This window comes from Ceratotherium simum, chromosome 6 (genome assembly GCF_057802395.1).
Source record: "Ceratotherium simum simum isolate JZ-2026a chromosome 6, ASM5780239v1, whole genome shotgun sequence".
Taxonomy (NCBI): domain Eukaryota; kingdom Metazoa; phylum Chordata; class Mammalia; order Perissodactyla; family Rhinocerotidae; genus Ceratotherium; species Ceratotherium simum.
Genome location: NC_141905.1, coordinates 59,986,863 through 60,005,292, shown reverse-complemented (window position 1 = coordinate 60,005,292; position 18,430 = coordinate 59,986,863). Strand labels below are relative to the sequence as shown.

Below are 18,430 nucleotides of genomic sequence, written 5' to 3'. Positions count from 1 at the left end.
CCATTTCCCCCTCCCCCAGTCCCTGGCAACCACAGTTCTACTCTCTGTTTCTATGAGATCGACTTTTTTTCAGATTCCACATGTAAGTGAGATCATACAGTATTTGTCTTTCTCCATCTGGCTTATTTCACTTAGCATAATGCACTCCAGGTTCATCCATGCTGTTGCAAATGGCAGGATTTCCTTTTTTTAAAGGTGGAATAATATTCCATTGTATATATATACTACATTTTCTTTATGCATTCATCTGTCGATTGACACTTAGGTTGTTTCCATATCTTGGCTATTGTGAGTAATGTTGCAATGAATGTGGGAATGCAGATATATCTTTGAGATATTGATTTTGTTTCTTTTCAATATATAGCCAAGAGTGGGATTGCTGAATCATACGATAGATTTTTAATTTTTTGAGGAACCTCATACCATTTTCCATAATGGCTATACCAATTTACATTCCCACCAACAGTGTATAAGGATTCCCTTTTCTCTATATCCTCGCCAACATTTGTTTTCTCTTATCTTTTTGATAATAGCCATCCTAACAGGTATAAGGTGATATCTTGTGGTTTTAATTAGCATTTTTCTGATGGTTAGTGATGTTGAGAACCTTCTCATGTACTATTGGCCATTTGTATGTCTTCTTTGGAAAAATATCTATTCAGGTTCTTTAACCATTTTTTAATTGTATTGTTTTTCTGCTATTGAGTTGTATGAGTTCCTTATATATTTTGGATATTAACCCCTTATCAGATATATGTTCTGCAAATATTTTCTCCCAATACATAGGTTGCCTTTTCATTTTATTATTTTCTTTTCTGTCCAGAAGCTTTTTAGTTTGATATAGTCTCACTTGTTTATTTTAGCTTTTGCTGCCTGTGCTTTTGGCTTCATATCCAAAAAATCATTGCCAATATCAATGTCGAAGAGCTTTCCCTCTACATTTTCCTCTAGAAGATTTATGGTTTCAGGTCTACAGTAGTGTACAGTAATGCCCTAGGCCTTCACAATTCACTCACCACTCACTCACTGACTCACCCAGAGTAACTTCCAGTCCTGCAAGCTCCATTCATGGTGAGTGCCCTATCAGGTGTACCATTTTTTATCTTCTATGCCATATTTTTACTGTACCTTTTCTATGTTTAGATATGTTTAAATACACAAATACTTACCATTGTGTTACAGTTGCCTACAATATTCAGTACAGCAACATGCTGTACAGATTTGTAGCTTAGGAGCAATAGGCTATACCACATAGCCTAGGTGTATAGTAGGCTATACATCTAGGTTTGTGTAAGTACATTCTATCATGTTCACATAATGATGAAATTGCCTAATAATGCATTTCTCAGAATGTATCCTCATCATTAAGAGACACAAGACTGTACCGTTTTGATTGCTATATCTTTATAATATAGTTTCAAATCAGGGTGCATGATGCCTCCAGTTTTGTTCTTTTTTCTCAAGATTGGTTTGGCTCTTTGGGATCTCTTGTGGTCCCATATGACTTTTAGGATTGTTTTTTCTATTTCTGTGAAAAATGTCATTGGAATTTTTCTCATCTTTTCCTCCTCAGTTTTATTGAGATATAATTGACATACATCACTGTATAAGTTTAAGATATACAGCATAATGGTTTGACACACATATATCATGAAATGATTACCACAATAAGTTTAGTTAGCATCCATCATCTCATATAGATACAATAAAAAGATAAAACAGAAAAAGAATAAAAAGAATTTTTTTCCTTATGATGAGAACTCTTAGAATTTACTCTCTTAACTTTCATATATATTATACAGCAGTGTTAACTAAAGTCATCTTGCTGTACATTACAACCCCAGTACTTATTTATCTTGTAACTGGCAATTTGTACCTTTAGACCACCTTTTTCTAATTCCCCTGCCCCCCAACCTCCAGTAACCACAAATCTGGTCTTTTTTTCTATGAGTTTTTTTTTTTTTTAAGATTCCACATATAAGTGAGATTGTACAGTATTTGTCTTTCTCTGTCTGACTTATTTCAGTTAGCATAATGCCCTCAAGGTCCATCCATGTCGTTGCAAAAGGCAAGATTTCTCTTTTTTATGGCTGAATAATATTCCACTATATATATATATATATCTTTCGGGTCTCACAATTATAACTGAGAAACATTTTATTTTTGTATAAATAGCAGTATTCTCTCTAGATCTCATTGGCTTCAATAGTATATTGAATAGTATATATATATACTATATGGGCCGGCCCTGTGGCTTAGCGGTTAAGTATGTGCGCTCCGGTGCTGGCGCCCCGGGTTCGGATCCCAGGCGCGCACCAACACACTACTTCTCCGGCCATGCTGGGGCCGCGTCCCACATGCAGCAACTGGAGGAATGTGCAACTATGACATACAACTATCTACTGGGGCTTTGGGGGAAAAATAAATAAATAAATAAAATTAAATATATACTATATATGTGTGTGTATATATATATCACAACTTCTTTATCTATTTATCTATTGATGGACATTTAGGTTGTTTCCATGTCTTTGCTATTGTAAATAATGCTGCTATGAACATGGGGGTGCAGATATCTTTTAGAGTTAGTGTTTTCATTTCCTTTGGATATATTCCCAGAAGTGGAATTGGTGGATCAAATGTAGTTCTATTTTTAATTTTCTGAAGATCTCCTGTACTGTTTTCCATAGTGGCTGTACCAATTTACAATCCCACCAACAGTGCACAAGGGTTCCCTTTTATCCACATCCTCACCAGCATTTATCTCTTATCTTTTTGATGATGGCCATTTTAACAGGTATGAGGTGATATCTCACTGTGGTTTTGATTTGCATTTCCCTAATGACTAGTGATGTTGAGGATCTTTTCATGTACCTGTTGCCCTTTTGTATATCTTCTGTGGAAAAATCTCTATTCAAGTCTTTTGCCCATCTTTTAGTTGGATTATTTGTTTTTTTGGTATTGAGTTGTATGAGTTCTTTATATATTTTGGATATTAACCCCTTATCAGATTCATGGTTTGCAAATAGTTTTTTCCTGTTCCATAGGTTGTTTTTTCACTTCATTAATTGTTTTACTTTGAAGCTTTTTAGTTTGATGTAGTCCCACTTGTTTATTTTTGATTTTGTTGCTTGCGCTTCGAGCGTTGTATCCAAAGAATCATTTCCAAGACCCATGTCAAGGAGCTTTTTTTCTTCTAGAAGTTTCATGGTTTCAGTTCTCATGTTTAAATCTTGAATCCATTTTGAGTTAATTTTTGTGAGTGGTGTAAGATAGCAGTCTAGTTTCATTCTTTTACATGTGAATATACAATTTTCCGAGCATCATTTATTGAAGACACTGTCTTTTTTCCATTGAGTATGTTAGCTGTGGTCTTGTCATATATGAACTTTATTATGTTGAGGTACATTCCTTCTATACCTAATTTGTTGAGAGTTTTTGTCAGGAAAGGATGTTGAATTTTGTCAAATGCTTTTTCTGCATCTATTGAGATGATCATATGAATTTTATCTTTCATTCTATGAATGTGGTGCATCACATTTATTGATTTGCATAGGTTGAACCATCCTTGCATCCCTGTAATAAATCCCACTTGATTGTGGTATATGATCCTTTTAATGTGCTGTTGAATTTAATTTGCTGGTATTTAGTTGAGGATTTTTGCATCTATGTTCATTAGGGATATTGGCCTGTAATTTTCTTTTCTTGTAGTATCCTTGTCTGGTTTTGGTATCAGGGTAATGCTGGCCTCATAAAATGAGTTTGGAAGAGTTGGTTCCTCCTTCATTTTTAGAGAGAGTTTTAGAAGGATTAGTAATAATTCTTCTTTAAATGTTTTGATAAAATTCACCAGTGAAGCTGTCTGGTTCTGTGCTTTTATTTGTTAGGTCTGTTTGGTCTAAAGTGTGGTTCAAGTCTAGTCTTTCCTTATTGATTTTCTGTCTGGATGGTCTATCTGTTGTTGAAAGTGTTAAAGTTCCCTACTATTATTGTATTGCTGTCTATTTCCGCCTTCAAATCTGTTAATAATCACATAATATATTTAGTTACTCCAATGTTGGGTGCATATATGTTTATAATTGTTATATCCTCTTGATGAATTGACACTTTTATCATCATATAATGACTTTTTTTGTCCCTTGTTACAGCTTTTGTCTCATTATAGCTTTTGTCTGATATAAGCATAGCTACCCCTCTTCTCTTTTGGTTTTCATTTGTGTGGAATATCTTTTTCCATCCCTCCACTTTCAGCCTATGATTGTCCTTAAAGCTAAAGTGAGTCTCTTATAGACAGCATATAGTTGAGTCTTGTTTTTTAATCCATTCAGCCTCTTTATGTCTTTTGAATGGAGAATTTAATCCACTTACATTTAGAATAATTATTCTAAAGAGACAAAACTGCTGTTTTGTCAATTGTTTTCTGTTGGTGTTGTAGTTCTCTTATTCCTTTCTTCTTCTGTTTGCAAATTGATGATTTTTTGTAGTGGTATGCTTTGATTCTTTTCTCTTTATCTTTAGTGTATCTACTATAGGTTTTGCTTTGTGGTTACTACGAGGCTTTCATAATACATCATATAACAGTATATTTTAAGCCAATAACAACTTAACTTCAATCATATAAAAAAGCTCTACATATTTACTTGCCCCACACACATATTTTATGTTGTCGATGTCACAGTTTATATCTTTTTATATTGGGTATCCATTAAAAGAATATTTAGCCATACTTATTTTTAACACTTTTGTCTTTTAGCCTTTACACTAGAGTTCAATGTGATTTATATGCCTTCATTATAGTATTAGAGTATTATAAATTCGACTATATATTTACCTTTACCAGTGAATTTTAAACTTTCATATGTTTTCTGGTTACTAACTAGTGTCCTTTCATTTCAGCTTGAAGAACTCCCTTTAGCAATTCTTGTAAGGAAAGTCTAGTGGTGATGAATTCCCTCAGTTTTTTTTTTTTTTTTTTTTTTTTTTTTAAAGATTTTATTTATTTTATTTTTTCCCCCCAAAGCAGATAGTTGTATGTCATAGCTGCACATCCTTCTAGTTGCGGCATGTGGGACTCGGCCTCAGGATGGACGGAGAAGTGGCGCCTCGATGCGCACCCGGGATCCGAACCCAGGCCGCCAGCATTGCAGCGCGCGCACTTAACCACCAAGCCACAGGGCCGGCCCTCCCTCAGTTTTGTTTGGGAAAAAACCGATATTTATAAAACAGAAATCTGATTACACCAAATCCTCTGCTTCCAATGGCTCCCTATTGCTCTTAGGATAAAGTACAAATTCCTTAACCTGGCTAATCAAAGTCCTTCATGAGCAGCCTTCTCTCTGCTTCGTTACTCTGCTTCTCAATGGTGGTTAAGTGGCGGAGCTGGGATTTGAATCCGGATAATTGACTTCCATAGCCAATATTCTTAATTGCTTCCCTGCATTGTCCCAGCAGTCAGCCATATTGAATTTCTTTCATTGTCTCCCATGAACTATGCTTTTCGTTGTCTTTAGGCTTTGCTATATGCTGTTGCCTCTGCTGGAATTTCCTCTGTCCACTCTCTTGACCTGGAAAACCCCTTCCTATTTATCCTCAGATCTCAGCTTTGAAATTTGTCTAAGAAGCTTTACGTGATTCTCCAAGTCTAAGTCAGAAGCCCCTGCCCTATAGTTCTATAAATCCTTTTCCTTCCCCAACATATAACTTATTCTTTATATTATAATTGACCATTTATTTATTTACCTCCTTGACAAGAATTTGGATTCTGTGATTTCAGGGACTATGATCATCTTATGCATCGTTATATCCCCAGTGCCTACCACATAGTAGGCACTGGGAACATATTTGCTGTATAAACGAACAGAAGTCTTAAAATTTCTTAATAGGGTATTTTATTCTGAAAGTTTTTGGAAACTTAATACTGGGGGTTGGGAAGGGAATACTATAGTTATTTTCCTGTTTGGATCTTTCGTGGGGGCAATTCAAAGTACAACCTAGAAAGAACTCAAAGGCAGGAGAGATGCTCATGAGAGACAGAAAAAGAGACATCTGGGATGGGTAGAAGCTGGTGCGGCTTTGCTCCTAGTGTTTTCCTCTCAACGGCCCTTCTTAGCTGGTTTATCAATATGTTGGCCGGGTGGGGGCCACACCGTCCCTAGGGGGCGTCTGTGAGCCCTGGGAAGGCGGCTCCCTCGCAGCCAGGAGCCTCCTCACAGCGGAAAACATCGCGGTGCTTCATCACCCTTGAGGGCATCTCGGAGCCTCATCACGGCCGGTAACATCGCGGTACTTCATCACCTCTGAGGGCGTCTTGGAGCGTCCTCACAGCCCATAACATCGCGGGGCTTTGCCACCCATGGGGGCATCTCGGAGTCTCCTCACAGCCCAGAATGTTCGCGTTCGGGAGCTTCCCAGAGGTCTTCGAAAGTCCAGGAACTTCTTATAGGTCGTCGAATGTGCAGTGGCCCTCCAACACGTGTTCCGCCTCTGCCTGTCTTTTCGTGGGGCCCAGAACGCCTGACTGGAACCGACCGAGCCTGCGGAAGAATGGCGGTCGCCTGACTGGAGCCCTTGAGAGGAAAGATCCCCGCGAGTGAAGGAGAGGAGGCCTGAGCTTGCGGGAGTCGTCAGCAGCAGGACTCCGTCCAGGCTGGGGCCTGTGCTCTCCGAGGGGCGGAGGATAAAAGGAAAAACTGGAGGATAAAATGTAGAAAATAAAGTCATATGTTTCCCGGGAAAGCTCTACTTCCAAAAAAGAGGGAGCCAGGAGGGGATTATTTTTCCTCGGCCGTCAATGGTGAAGAGACCCTTGGTGGGTGGAGAGGAGGCCCATGAGCCCGACAGCCGACTCCGGGCTGACGGACCCTGGCTGAGGTCAGAGAGCAGCAGGCGGCGGCTCAGAAGACAGGTGAGCACCACCCCCTTTGGAGAACTCCTAAAGAGACTAATCGAGGAGGGGATATCCCGAGAAATGTGGACTCCCTGCTCATCAGGGGGATGGGGACTGAGAGCGCAAGATTGGGGCTGTGGCCCTGAAGGGGTCAGATTTATACTCACCATTCTGGAAGACTGTGGGAAACACTAGTGTATTTGGATTTTCAGTTGCTGCAACTGGGTGACCTTTTATGGAACTGAGGAAGAGATTAGTGGGTAGGACTCAGCTGAAGAACCTACTAGTTATAAAATGTTAATATAAAATCACCATAGAAATAACTAAAGCCCTGCCAGTGAATCTCCAAGCTTATTTGCTTAGCCTGAGTCCAGAGATTTAGATATATTTATTTTTTGCTTGCCCTCCTCATTCCATTCCTCCTACCTGCCCTCCGTGCCTTCTTCCTCCTCACTTTTTGATCCTCTCCTTAGGTCGTCTCCTCCTCATCATTCCCTCCTTCCTTCCATTAACCCCGGAGTTCTTAACCCTAGAATTCTGGTGGTCTGTGAACTAGGAAGGAAAGAAAATCACATCTTTATTTTGTTTAACATCTAAATAAATTTTTGCATCGTCATCAATTATGAAAGTAATCGTAAACAGCAGTAGTAGCAGCAGTACCTATGACTATGTCATCAATAGAAATGACGTATTAACAGTAGTGCTACCTTTGTCACCATAGAAATTACAGATGTCATTTACATTGTGGTATTTAGAAATATTTTTGCTCACTGCTGTGAAGTTATATGTTATTTGACTTGCCACCTGATCTTTTATTCACTGCATTAACATTGAAACATATTTATACTATATCATTAATTTTTAAAAATATTTTGATAACTATAGTTCAATATAATTGGTTTCGTTTGCATACGTCTCATCCATTCCTTATCTTACTATGGTGCATAGAAGGAAAATTGGTGCTGATCTTGAGAAAGTGAATGATCGAAATCCTTGGGCCACAAATCTTTTTTCCAATTTAGGTGGTTTCCAGTTCGTTCTTTCAACAAAATTGAAGGAGGACCTAATGTAGTTGTTAATTGATAGATAATTAAAAGTAATTTTTAATAATAGGTCACTATTTGGGGGATTTTTGGCATATAACTCTGGAGGAGTTCAAAGAATTATGTGATGTTGCCATAATGAAATGGGTACTATTCCCATCTACTAATTTATGTAAACAGGCTTTCTCAAAGCTTACTTAAAAAATAAATGAAAAAAGGCAAGGGATTGATTTTGTACATGCACTCATACTATCAGCAAATGCATAGACATAAAATAAAAGCCACATTGATCTCACAAGAGGTATGATGCCAATAAAAATTTTGTTTAATATCTATATGAATTTTATTATGTTTATGCTATTTTTCTCCATTGGGTACTAGTACTAATTGTAATGACAGTAGTTCAGAAGAAAATTTTTAATACTCTGAGCCTTATGATCACAGTAAGTGACACCTTGATTTTGGACTACTGGCCTCCAAAACTGTGAGAGAATAAATTTCTGTTGTTTTAAGCCATCAAGGCTACGGTAATTTGTTACAGCAGCCATAGGAAACTAATACAGCGGGTATATAGTGTATACAAACATTCAGTTTTAGTGGATACTGCCAAATAGTTTTCCAGACTGGTTGTACCAGTTTACACTTAGTAGCAGTGTATGAAAGTTCTGGTTGTTCTACATCAAAGATTGGGGGCCAGATATTAAAGAGTCAGAGAGTAAATATTTTAGGCTTTATAGGTCATATGGATTTGTGGCAGATATTCAGCTCTGTCGTAGCGTGAAAAAAGCCATAGATAATACATAAATGAATGAGCATAGCTATGTTCCAATAAAACTTTATTTACAAAAATAGGTGGTGGGTCCTAGTTTGCTGACCCTTGCTCTGTATCCTCACCAACGCTTTGTGTTTTCTGTCCTTTTCGTTTTAGCTATTCTGGTCTATGTGTTGTGGTATCTCATGGTTTTAAATCACATATCCCTGATGACTAATGAGGTTGAGCATCTTTTCAGGTGTTGTCCATTTAGATGTACTCTTTTGTGAAGTGCCTGTTCAAGTGTTTTGCTCATTTTTAGAATAACAGTTTGAGATATAATCCATATACCATAAAATTCATCCTTTTAAAGTATACAGTTCAGTGGTCATTAATATATTCAAAGTTGTGTAACTATCATCAGTACCTAATTTCACAGCATTTTCATCACCCCCCTCTTCAAAAAAAATCCCATACCCATTTACAATTACTTTCCATTCCTTCTACTCCTAGCCCCTGGAAACCATTAGTCTCCTTTCTGTCTCTATGGATTTGCCTATTCTGGACATTTCATATAAGTGAAATCATACAATATATATGATCTTTTGTGTCTGGCTTCTTTGACTTAGCATAGTGTTTTCAAAGTTCATCCATGTTGTAACATGTATCAGTACTTCATTCCTTATTACAGCCAGATAATATTCCATTGTATTGAATACACCACATTTTCTTTATCCATTCATCAGTTGATGGGCATTAGGGTTGTTTCCTGTTTTGGCTAATATGAATAATGTTGCTATGAATATTTGTATACAAGGTTTTTTATGGACATATGTTTTTAATTCTCTTGGGTGTATACCTCAGAATGGAATTGCTGGTTCATATGGTTACTTTATGTTTAACATTTTGAAGAACTGCCCAACTATTTTCCAAAACAGGTAAATCATTTTACAGTCCCACAAGCAATGTCTGAGAGTTCCACTATCTTCACATCCTCACCATCACTTGTTATTGTTTGCCTTTTTTTATTATAGCTATCTTAGTGGGTGTGAAGTAGTATCTCGCTGGGGTTTTGGTTTGCATTCCCTTAATGACTAATGATGTTGAGCATCTTTTCATGGTTTATTGGCCAATTATATATATTCCTTAAAGAAATGTCTATTCAGATTCTCTGACCACTTTTTAATTGGGTTACCCATCTTTTTATTGTTGAGTTGTCAGATTTCTTTTTACGTTCTGGATACAAGTCCCTTATCTGATATATGATTTGCAATATTTTCTACCATTCTGTTGGTTGTCTTTTCACTTTCTTGATGGTGTCCTTTGAAGTGCAAGCATTTTTTCTTTTGATGAAATCTGATTTGTGTATTTTTTTTCTTTTGTCACTTGGGCTTTTCGTGTCATATCTAGGAAACCATTGCCTAATCCAAGTTTATAAAGATTTCCACCTATTTCTTCTAAGAGTTTTATAGTTTCAGCTTTTACATTTAGGTGTTTCATACATTTTGAGTTAATTTTTGTATATGGCGTCAGGTAAGGGCCCAATATTACTTTTTTGCATGTGGATATCCAGTTGTCCCAACATTTGTTGAAAAGGCTATTCTTCCCCCATTGAATGGTCTTGGCACCATTGTTGAAAATCAGTTGACCATACATGTAAGGGTTTATTTTTGGACTCTCAATTCTGTTCCATTGCTCTATATGTCTGTCCTTATGCTAGTACCACACTCTCTTGATTATTGTAGCTTTGTAGTAAGTTTTGATGTCTGGAAGCATTAGTCCTCCAACTTTGTTCTTTTTCAAGGTTGTTTTGGCCACTCTGAGTCCTTTGCTTGTCAAGCAATGCAAAGAAGACAGCTGGGATTTTGATAGGGCTTGTCTTGAATCTGTAGATCAATTTGGTGACTATTGCCAACTTAACAATATGAAGTTTTTTGATCCATGAACGTTGGAACAGGGGATGTCCTGCCATTTATTTAGGGCTTCTGTAATTTTCTTCAACAGTGTTTTGTAGTTTTCAGTGTATAAGTCTTGCACTTCTTTTGTTAAATTTGTTCCTAAGCATTTTATTCTTGTTAATGCTATTGTAGATGGAATTGTTTTCTTAATTTTATTTTTAGGTGTTCACTACAAGTGTATGGAAATATGTTCTATTTTTAGGTGTTGATCTTGTATCCTACAACATTACTGAATTTGTTTATTAGTTCTAATTGTTTTTTTAGTGGATTTCTTGGAATTTTATATAGATATAAGATCATGTCATCTGTGAATAGAGATCCTTTTACTTCTTCCTTTCCAATCTGGATGCTTTTTTTGTGTGTGTGTGTGTGTGTGTGAGGAAGGTTAGCCCTGAGCTAACATCTGTTGCCAATCCTCCTCTTTTTGCTGAGAAAGATTGGCCCTGGGCTAACATCCGTGCCCATCTTCCTCTACTTTCTATGTGGGACGCCTGCCACAGCATGGCTTGATAAACGGTGCATAGGTCCACGCCCAGGATCTGAACCTGTGAACCCTGGGCTGCTGAAGTGGAGCACATGAACTTAACCACTATGCCACAGGGCCGGCCCCTAATCTGGATGCTTTTTAATTCTCTTTCTTGCCTGATTGCCCTGGTTAGGTTAAAACCTCCAGTAAAATGTTGAATAGAAGTGGTAAGAGCAGACATCTTTGTTTTGTTTCTGATTTTAGGGAGAACACTTTCAGACTATTACCATTAAATATTATGTTAGCTGTGGGTTTTATGTAGATGCCCTTTATCATTAGGGATAAAATGCCCTTCTATTCCTAGTTTTTTTTGAGTAATTTTGTTATGAAAGGGTGTTAGAATTTGTCAGATATTTTCTCTGTGTCTACTAAGATGTGGTTATTGTCCTTTATTCTATATATATATGGTTTATTACATTGATTGATTTTCTTATGTTGATAATCTTTTTTATATGTTGCCTTTTGCTCACTTAAAAATTGGGTTTGTCTGTGGTTTTTGTTTTTATTTGTAGGAGTTCATTATATCTTCTGATGGTGTCATTGCACTCTTAATGATGTCTTTTAATGAGCAAAAATTATTAATTTTAATATAATCCAGTTTACCATTTTTTTCTTATGGTTAACACTTTTTGTGTCTTATTTAAGAAATCTTTGTCTACTCCAAGATTATGAAGATGTTTTCTTATTTCTTTTTTTTCTGAAAGTTTTACTGTTTACTTTTCACATTTAGATCTTTAATCCATTTGGAATTGATTTTTAGGTGTTAGCAAGAGGTCAGGGTTACTTTTATTTTTATATGGATATCCAATTCACTTTTCCTTACTGGACTGTCATCTTTTTTCATGAATTAGTTGGCCACATATATGTGGGTGTGTTTCTAAGCTCTCTATTCTGTTCCAATAGTATTGAAAAAAATTTTTTTTTAACTCTTTATGCATTCAGTTCACTTTTTGTATTATTTCAGGGCTACTCTTTCTAGTTTAAAACCATTTGTCATAATTTTTAAAGTTAAGGTGAAATTCATATAATATAAAATTAGCCATTTTAAAGTGAACAGTCCAGTGGCGTTAGTGCATTTAGTGCACAGTGTTGTGCAACCACCACCTCTGTCTAGTTCCAAAACATTTTCATCACTCCAAAATAAAACCCCATACCCATTAAGCAGATACTCCCCATTTTCCCTTCCTTCCTGCTCCTGACAACCTCCAATATGCTTTCTGTCCCTATGGATTTACCCATGGATTTACTCTATGGATTCCTTCTGGATATTTCATATAAATTGAATTATAGAATGTGTTACTTTTTGTGTCTGGCTTCTTTCACTTAGCACAGTGTTTTCTACTTTTATCCACATTGTATCATGTATTGTTACATTAGTTTTTGTTTATCCTTGCACCAATGTCTTAATTCCTAGGGTTTTATAATAGGCCTTCTTGTCTGGTAGTTCCCTAATTTTATTCTTTTTCAGGATTGCCTTGGCTATTGTTGGTCTTTTGTATTTTCCTATAAATTATAGAATTAGCTTGCCTATAATACAAAAAAAAAAAAACCCAAAAAACCCTGGGGGCTGGCCCGGTGGTGTAGTGGTTAAGTTCATGTGCTCTGCTTCGGCGGCCTGGGGTTTGTGGGTTTGGGTTCCAGGCGCGGACCTACACACCGCTTGTCAAGCTGTGCTGTGGCGGCGTCCCACATACAACATAGAGGAAGACTGGCACAGATGTTAGCTCAGTGACAATCTTCCTCAAGCCAAAAGAAGAAGATTGGCAGTGGATGTTAGCTCAGGGCCAATCTTCCTCACCAAAAAAAAAAAAAAAAAACCCCCAATAAAACCTGCTTAGGATTTTAATTGAGATAGTATTAAATCTATAGATCTGGTTGGAGTAGAGCTGACAGTTTAACATTTTAACAATTTAAATTTAACAATTGCAATTCATAAATATAGTATATCCCTCCATTTTAGTTTAAAAATCTTGCATGTTTAAAAAAAAACTTATTCCTAGATATTTGACATTTTTGATGTTGTTATAAATGGTATCTTTTCTTAAAATTTCATATTCTATTTATTTGTTGCTGGCATATAGAAATACAATTATTATTTTTTATATTGGCTGTGTATCCAGCCACCTTGCTAAATTCACTTATTAATTCTAATAGTTTACCTGTAAATTCCTTTAGATTTTATACAGTATAATCATTTGCTGAATATGCCATCTTTATTTCTTCCTTTTTAATCCTTTTTGTCTTTTTAAACTAGTTAATTAATTAATTTAGCTTTAGTGCATTGGCACTGTTGAATATTTCTAGCTGTCATCCTTATTCATTTCTGATCTCAGGGGAATCTTTTTCTATGTTTCATTATTAGCTATGATTTTTTTTGTATTCTTTTTATCAGATTAAGGAAGTTACTTTCTATTATTACTTTACTAACAGATTTTATTTATGAATGTGTATTAACTTTTATCAATTCTTTTTCTTCAACTATCAAGATGATCATATGATTTTACTTTCCTCTTTTTTCTATTAATGTGGTGAATTACCCTGACTAATTTTTTTACTTCCATTTTAATTTTTTTATTGAGGTGAAATTCATATAACACACAATTAACCATTTTAAAGTGCACAGTCCAGTAGTCGGTGTATTCACAATGTTGTTTAACCACCAGCTCTCCCTAGTTTCAAAACCTTTTCATGACCCCATAAAAACACCCTGTACACATTAAATAATCACTCTCCATTCTCTCCTCCCAACTCCTGGTGACTTCTAATCTGCTTTCTATCTCTATGGATTTGCCTATTATGGATATATCATATAAAAGGAATCATACAATATGTGACCTTTTGTGCCTGGCTTCCTTCGCTTAGCATGTTTTTGAGGTTCATCTAAGTTTTAGCAGGCGTGAATACTTCATTCCTTTTTATGGCTGAATAATATTCTGTTGTATGGGTATATCACATTTTGTTTATCCATCCATCCATTGATGGACATTTGGGTTGTTTCAGTTTTTGGCTATTATGAATAATGCTGCTAAAAACACTCATGAACATGTTTCTTTGTGGACATACGTTTTCATTTATCTTGGCTATATACCAAGGAGTAGAGTTGCTGCTTCATATAATTCTGTGTTCAACTTTTTGAGATCCTATAGACATTAAAAAGAAAATAGAAAGATATTATGAACAACTTGATTTCAGTTAATCTGAAAAGCTGGATAAAATTGACAAATTCCTTGAAAAACATGAATAATCTGTAATCAGATATTTTCTATTTCATTTTTCTCCTGTATTAATCAGTTCATTATGTATTCTTTTACTATTTCAGTTACTCTAGAAATTGTAACATACATTATTGACCTAATACAATCTAACTAAAATTATTGCTTTTATTATATTTCCAATGCTTGAATCTCTGGTAAATAACATTTCACGTGTGTTGGCACAACTTGTTGCTGGAGGAATTAGGTGTGTCCTGTGTGACTCCGTGGAGAAGGGACTCTTGGAAGCTTGCACCTGGTGGCCTCTGGACTTTGCCCCATGTACCATTTCCCTTTGTTGATTTTGCTTTGAATCCTTTCACTATAGTAAATTATAGCCATGAATATGACTATAAGTTGAGTCCTGTGAGTCCTTCATGCAGATCTTTGAACTTGGGAGTGGTCTTGAGGACTCTCAGCATAGATGTTGAGACTGATGGTGCCACACATACATTAAGAGGATATGAAAAGAATTATTAACTTACATAATGAGCCTTTCTAGGGAGAGGAGGGCTCGGCTCTCAGTAGGTCCAAAAATGACTTTCGAGAACAAGGAGAGGTGACAGGCTTTGGCTTTTATTGTGGTTAGGGGTTGGGCTGGAGTGAGGGTTCTCATGTGAGCTGGGGCTTGCATATTTTAAATTCCCACCTGTGCCAAAGGAGAGAGTGAATGTGCATTGTTATCAGCTTTCTCAGATATGGAGTTTGAAGCCATCAGTAGTCAAACATCAAAAATGGGAGTCAGACTCTTTGTTATAATTCAGCTCTGATATTTGACAGCTGAAATGTTCCATGTTTCATTTAATTGAATTTGAACTTGTTTAAGCCGTATGGCATTTTTTGAGGCCTGCAGCCTGGGGCTGGTAAGGGAGTTAAAGTTCTATTGAATGCCTTGTTCAAGAGCCCAGTATTGTATATTTTGAGAATTGAATTGAGTGTCTTGGTCACTGTAAATAATGTTTGGCACAACAAAGGTGAGAAGAAATGTCTTGGTGAGGTTTGTAGTGTGACTTTACTATGTGCAGAGATGTGTAATCTTGGTATATATTTTGAATATCAGTAAGGCATAAGATTCTGAGAGTTCTTTACCCTGAATGGAGTAACTTTGGATAAGAAATTATTTCTACCATTTGCAATGACCCAAAGGTCAGTAAAAATGTGTAAATGGGACAGATTGTTGACTAGAGCATCCAGTGCTAAGATGACTGCTTGAAGTTTGGCTAATTTTGCTGATCCTTTGATTCCATCCTTTATCAGAGATGTGCCATTAAGGGATGAAAAGCAGCAGTTCTCCATTGAACTCCATCATGTATGATGGTGGTATTGCTGCCCGTAAAGTACGTGAACTCCCTTTGCTGTTCACTCAGTTGATCCCAAGGGGCTCCCTAGGCATCTGGGAGAAAAATGACCTTCTCGAGCACCATGGCATCTGTCAAGGGACTGAGGACAGGGGAGGCCACCCCCTCCTGCAAGTGGAATACACCAGAGGGCCCAGATTTGGTTCTATCTTGTAGGTACTATTTCCATTTAGCAAGGAGGCCTCAATGGCCATGCTGAGTTTGGGGGTGCTGCTTCCGTGACCTAATACATAATGGGCAGCTGGGTATGGAGCATCACCAGGTTGTGGTCTGTGAGAGCCTCTGTTTCCAGGAGAGCCCAGTAATGAACTAATGATTGCCTCTCTAATAGCGTGTACAGGGTGGGGTTGAGGAGAGCAGATTCTTGCACCAAAAACCCATGGGCAATTTATGGCCATCATTGGTGATCCAGAGCTCTAGAATCTATGAGAGGAGGTTGCTAAAGCCTCTTGTGGTAGGAGAATAATGGCCCCAAAGATGTCCATGTCCTACTCTCTGGAATATGTTATCTTACATGGCAAAAGGGACTTTGCAGATATAATTAAGTTAAAGACTTAATTGATATGGGGAGATTATCCTGGATTATCTGGCTGGGTCCAGTCTAATCACAGGAGTTCTTAAAAGTGGAGGACCTTTCCTGGCTGTAATCAGAGGGAGATTTAATTATGGAAGAATGGTCAAAGAGGTATAATTTTGCTGGCTTTGAAGATGGAGGAAGGGGACATGAGCTAAGGCATGTGGGCAGCCTCTAGAAGGTACAAAAGGCAAGTAAATGGGTACTTCCCTAGAGCCTCCAGAAAGAAATGAAGTTTTACTGACAGTTTGATTTTAGCCTGGTGAGAACTGTGTTGGGTTTCTGACTTACAGAATTGTAAGATAATGAATTTTGTCTTGTTTTTAGCCGTCAAGTTTGTGGTAATTTGTTACAGCAGTAATAGAAAACTAATACACCACTACTTGAAGTAGCCTTGGAATTTGGACAGATTCTAGAACCTTTTGTTGTAGGAAGCTATATTTAAAGTGAGCCAGGGCCAGCCCCGTGGCTTAGCAGTTAAGTGCGTGCACTCTGCTACTGGCGGCCCGGGTTTGGATCCCGGGTGCACACCGACTCACCGCTTCTCCGGCCATGCTGAGGCCACGTCCCACATACAGCAACTAGAAGGATGTGCAACTGTGACGTACAACTATCTACTGGGGCTTTGGGGGGGGGGGGAGTGAGCCAATTTGTGATCAACAGCATGAATGGGCCAAGTAAAATTTCTTAATGAGAAATATGTTGCTTCCAGAACCGAAAAAGGCCTAAAAGATGTTGGGCTTTTTTAATGTTGTGGGTGTTGAGAGGATCAAGAGCTATTTCTTGCTTGTGTCAGAGATGGAGGCATATCTGTTTGTCCCTTTATCCTCTATTTTATTTTTCATAACTCCTGCAGGAGTATAGGAGGTATCTTAGTTAAATTTAGTGGGATTGGCAGATATAACTATAATTAGAGCCTCAGTATCATTTAAGGCCATGGAGATTTGCCAATTGGTATATTTCAGCAGATGTTAATGTTAATTCAGAACCTATGTTGTAGCGGCACACAAGCCAATTTGGCACTCTTTTTTCTTTTTGTTGTATAAATTATTTTAGTAAATTTTAGATTTCTAATTGGATTAAATTGTGAACCTCTGTTCCAGATTTTTGTTTCTTCCCTCTGTAACCGTGTATGTGTGTGTTTACTGGATATATTCCTGGGGGTGGGACCCTCTCTACTCTGCTTGTATTTATAACTTTCTTCTTCCAGAGATTCTCAAATCCATATCATCAGAGTTAGGGGCCTACCCCATGGCGATGGTAGTTTGATCGGGTTTAAGGACTTTGGGCTTAACTCAAGTTTGAATTACCTCCTTGGCTGGGCCAAAGGGGTGCCATGAGTGTTTTTCTCTATATATCTGAGGATCAAGATCTTTTTTTGGAAACAGAAGCCTAGCTGGCAGCAGGAGAAGCAGAGGTATTTAAGGCATAGAGTGCTAGTGAGCCGTATGTGCTTAGGAGAGTGGACCTCAGCATGCTACATGGTGATTACTTTACCTCCACACAAGTGATGACTTGAGCTGTTTATTGCACAGTGTATCAGTCTTTTCTCTGAGTGTTCTATAGAATAGTAACCAACACCTGGTTGAGACACACAGCCATTGGTCACATGGTAAGAGTCATTTCCCTGAGTCTAGTGTTAGTCATGGCTTATGCTGGAATTGAGACACACAATTCAGTTTGAGACACACTGATGGGTCCTGGTCAAGACACATGACCCAGGGCTACTTTAAGGAGGAACCCACTCCCATACCTCTGTCTCTAAATGCCAATTATTGAAACTCCCAACTTAGGTCTGTTAAATCTCTAACAGAAGCTTAGTAGGAATCAGAAAACGCAGCACAAAACAGCACAGTTCCAAGTGCAAGCTCTCCAGCAGATAGCAGTGCAGTTCAAAGAGCTTGCTTTCCAGCAGGCAGCTCCTTAAAGTGCATCCTCATTAGCAATCAGCAGAGCCAGTTAGCAGGCTAAAGAGAGAGAAGAAAGACCCCCAGTAGCAGTGATCATCATCCCAACATCCTGCTCACAGGATGTTATGATTATTCCTTTGGGGGGCAGGATCAACCCCCTCCACCAAAAAGTT

General features: G+C 37.5%; 1 protein-coding gene across 1 annotated transcript in view; it reads left to right on the top strand.

Annotated features, from left to right (window-relative positions):
* Positions 1-6,331: 6,331 nt before the first annotated feature.
* The window catches only part of HPSE2 (heparanase 2 (inactive)), a 710,163-nt gene continuing 698,064 nt past the window's right edge, over positions 6,332-18,430 (top strand). Inside the window, exon 1 of the mRNA XM_087432419.1 lies at positions 6,332-6,904. The gene's annotated coding sequence lies outside the window, so the exon portion shown is untranslated. The remainder of the gene's footprint in view (positions 6,905-18,430) is intronic.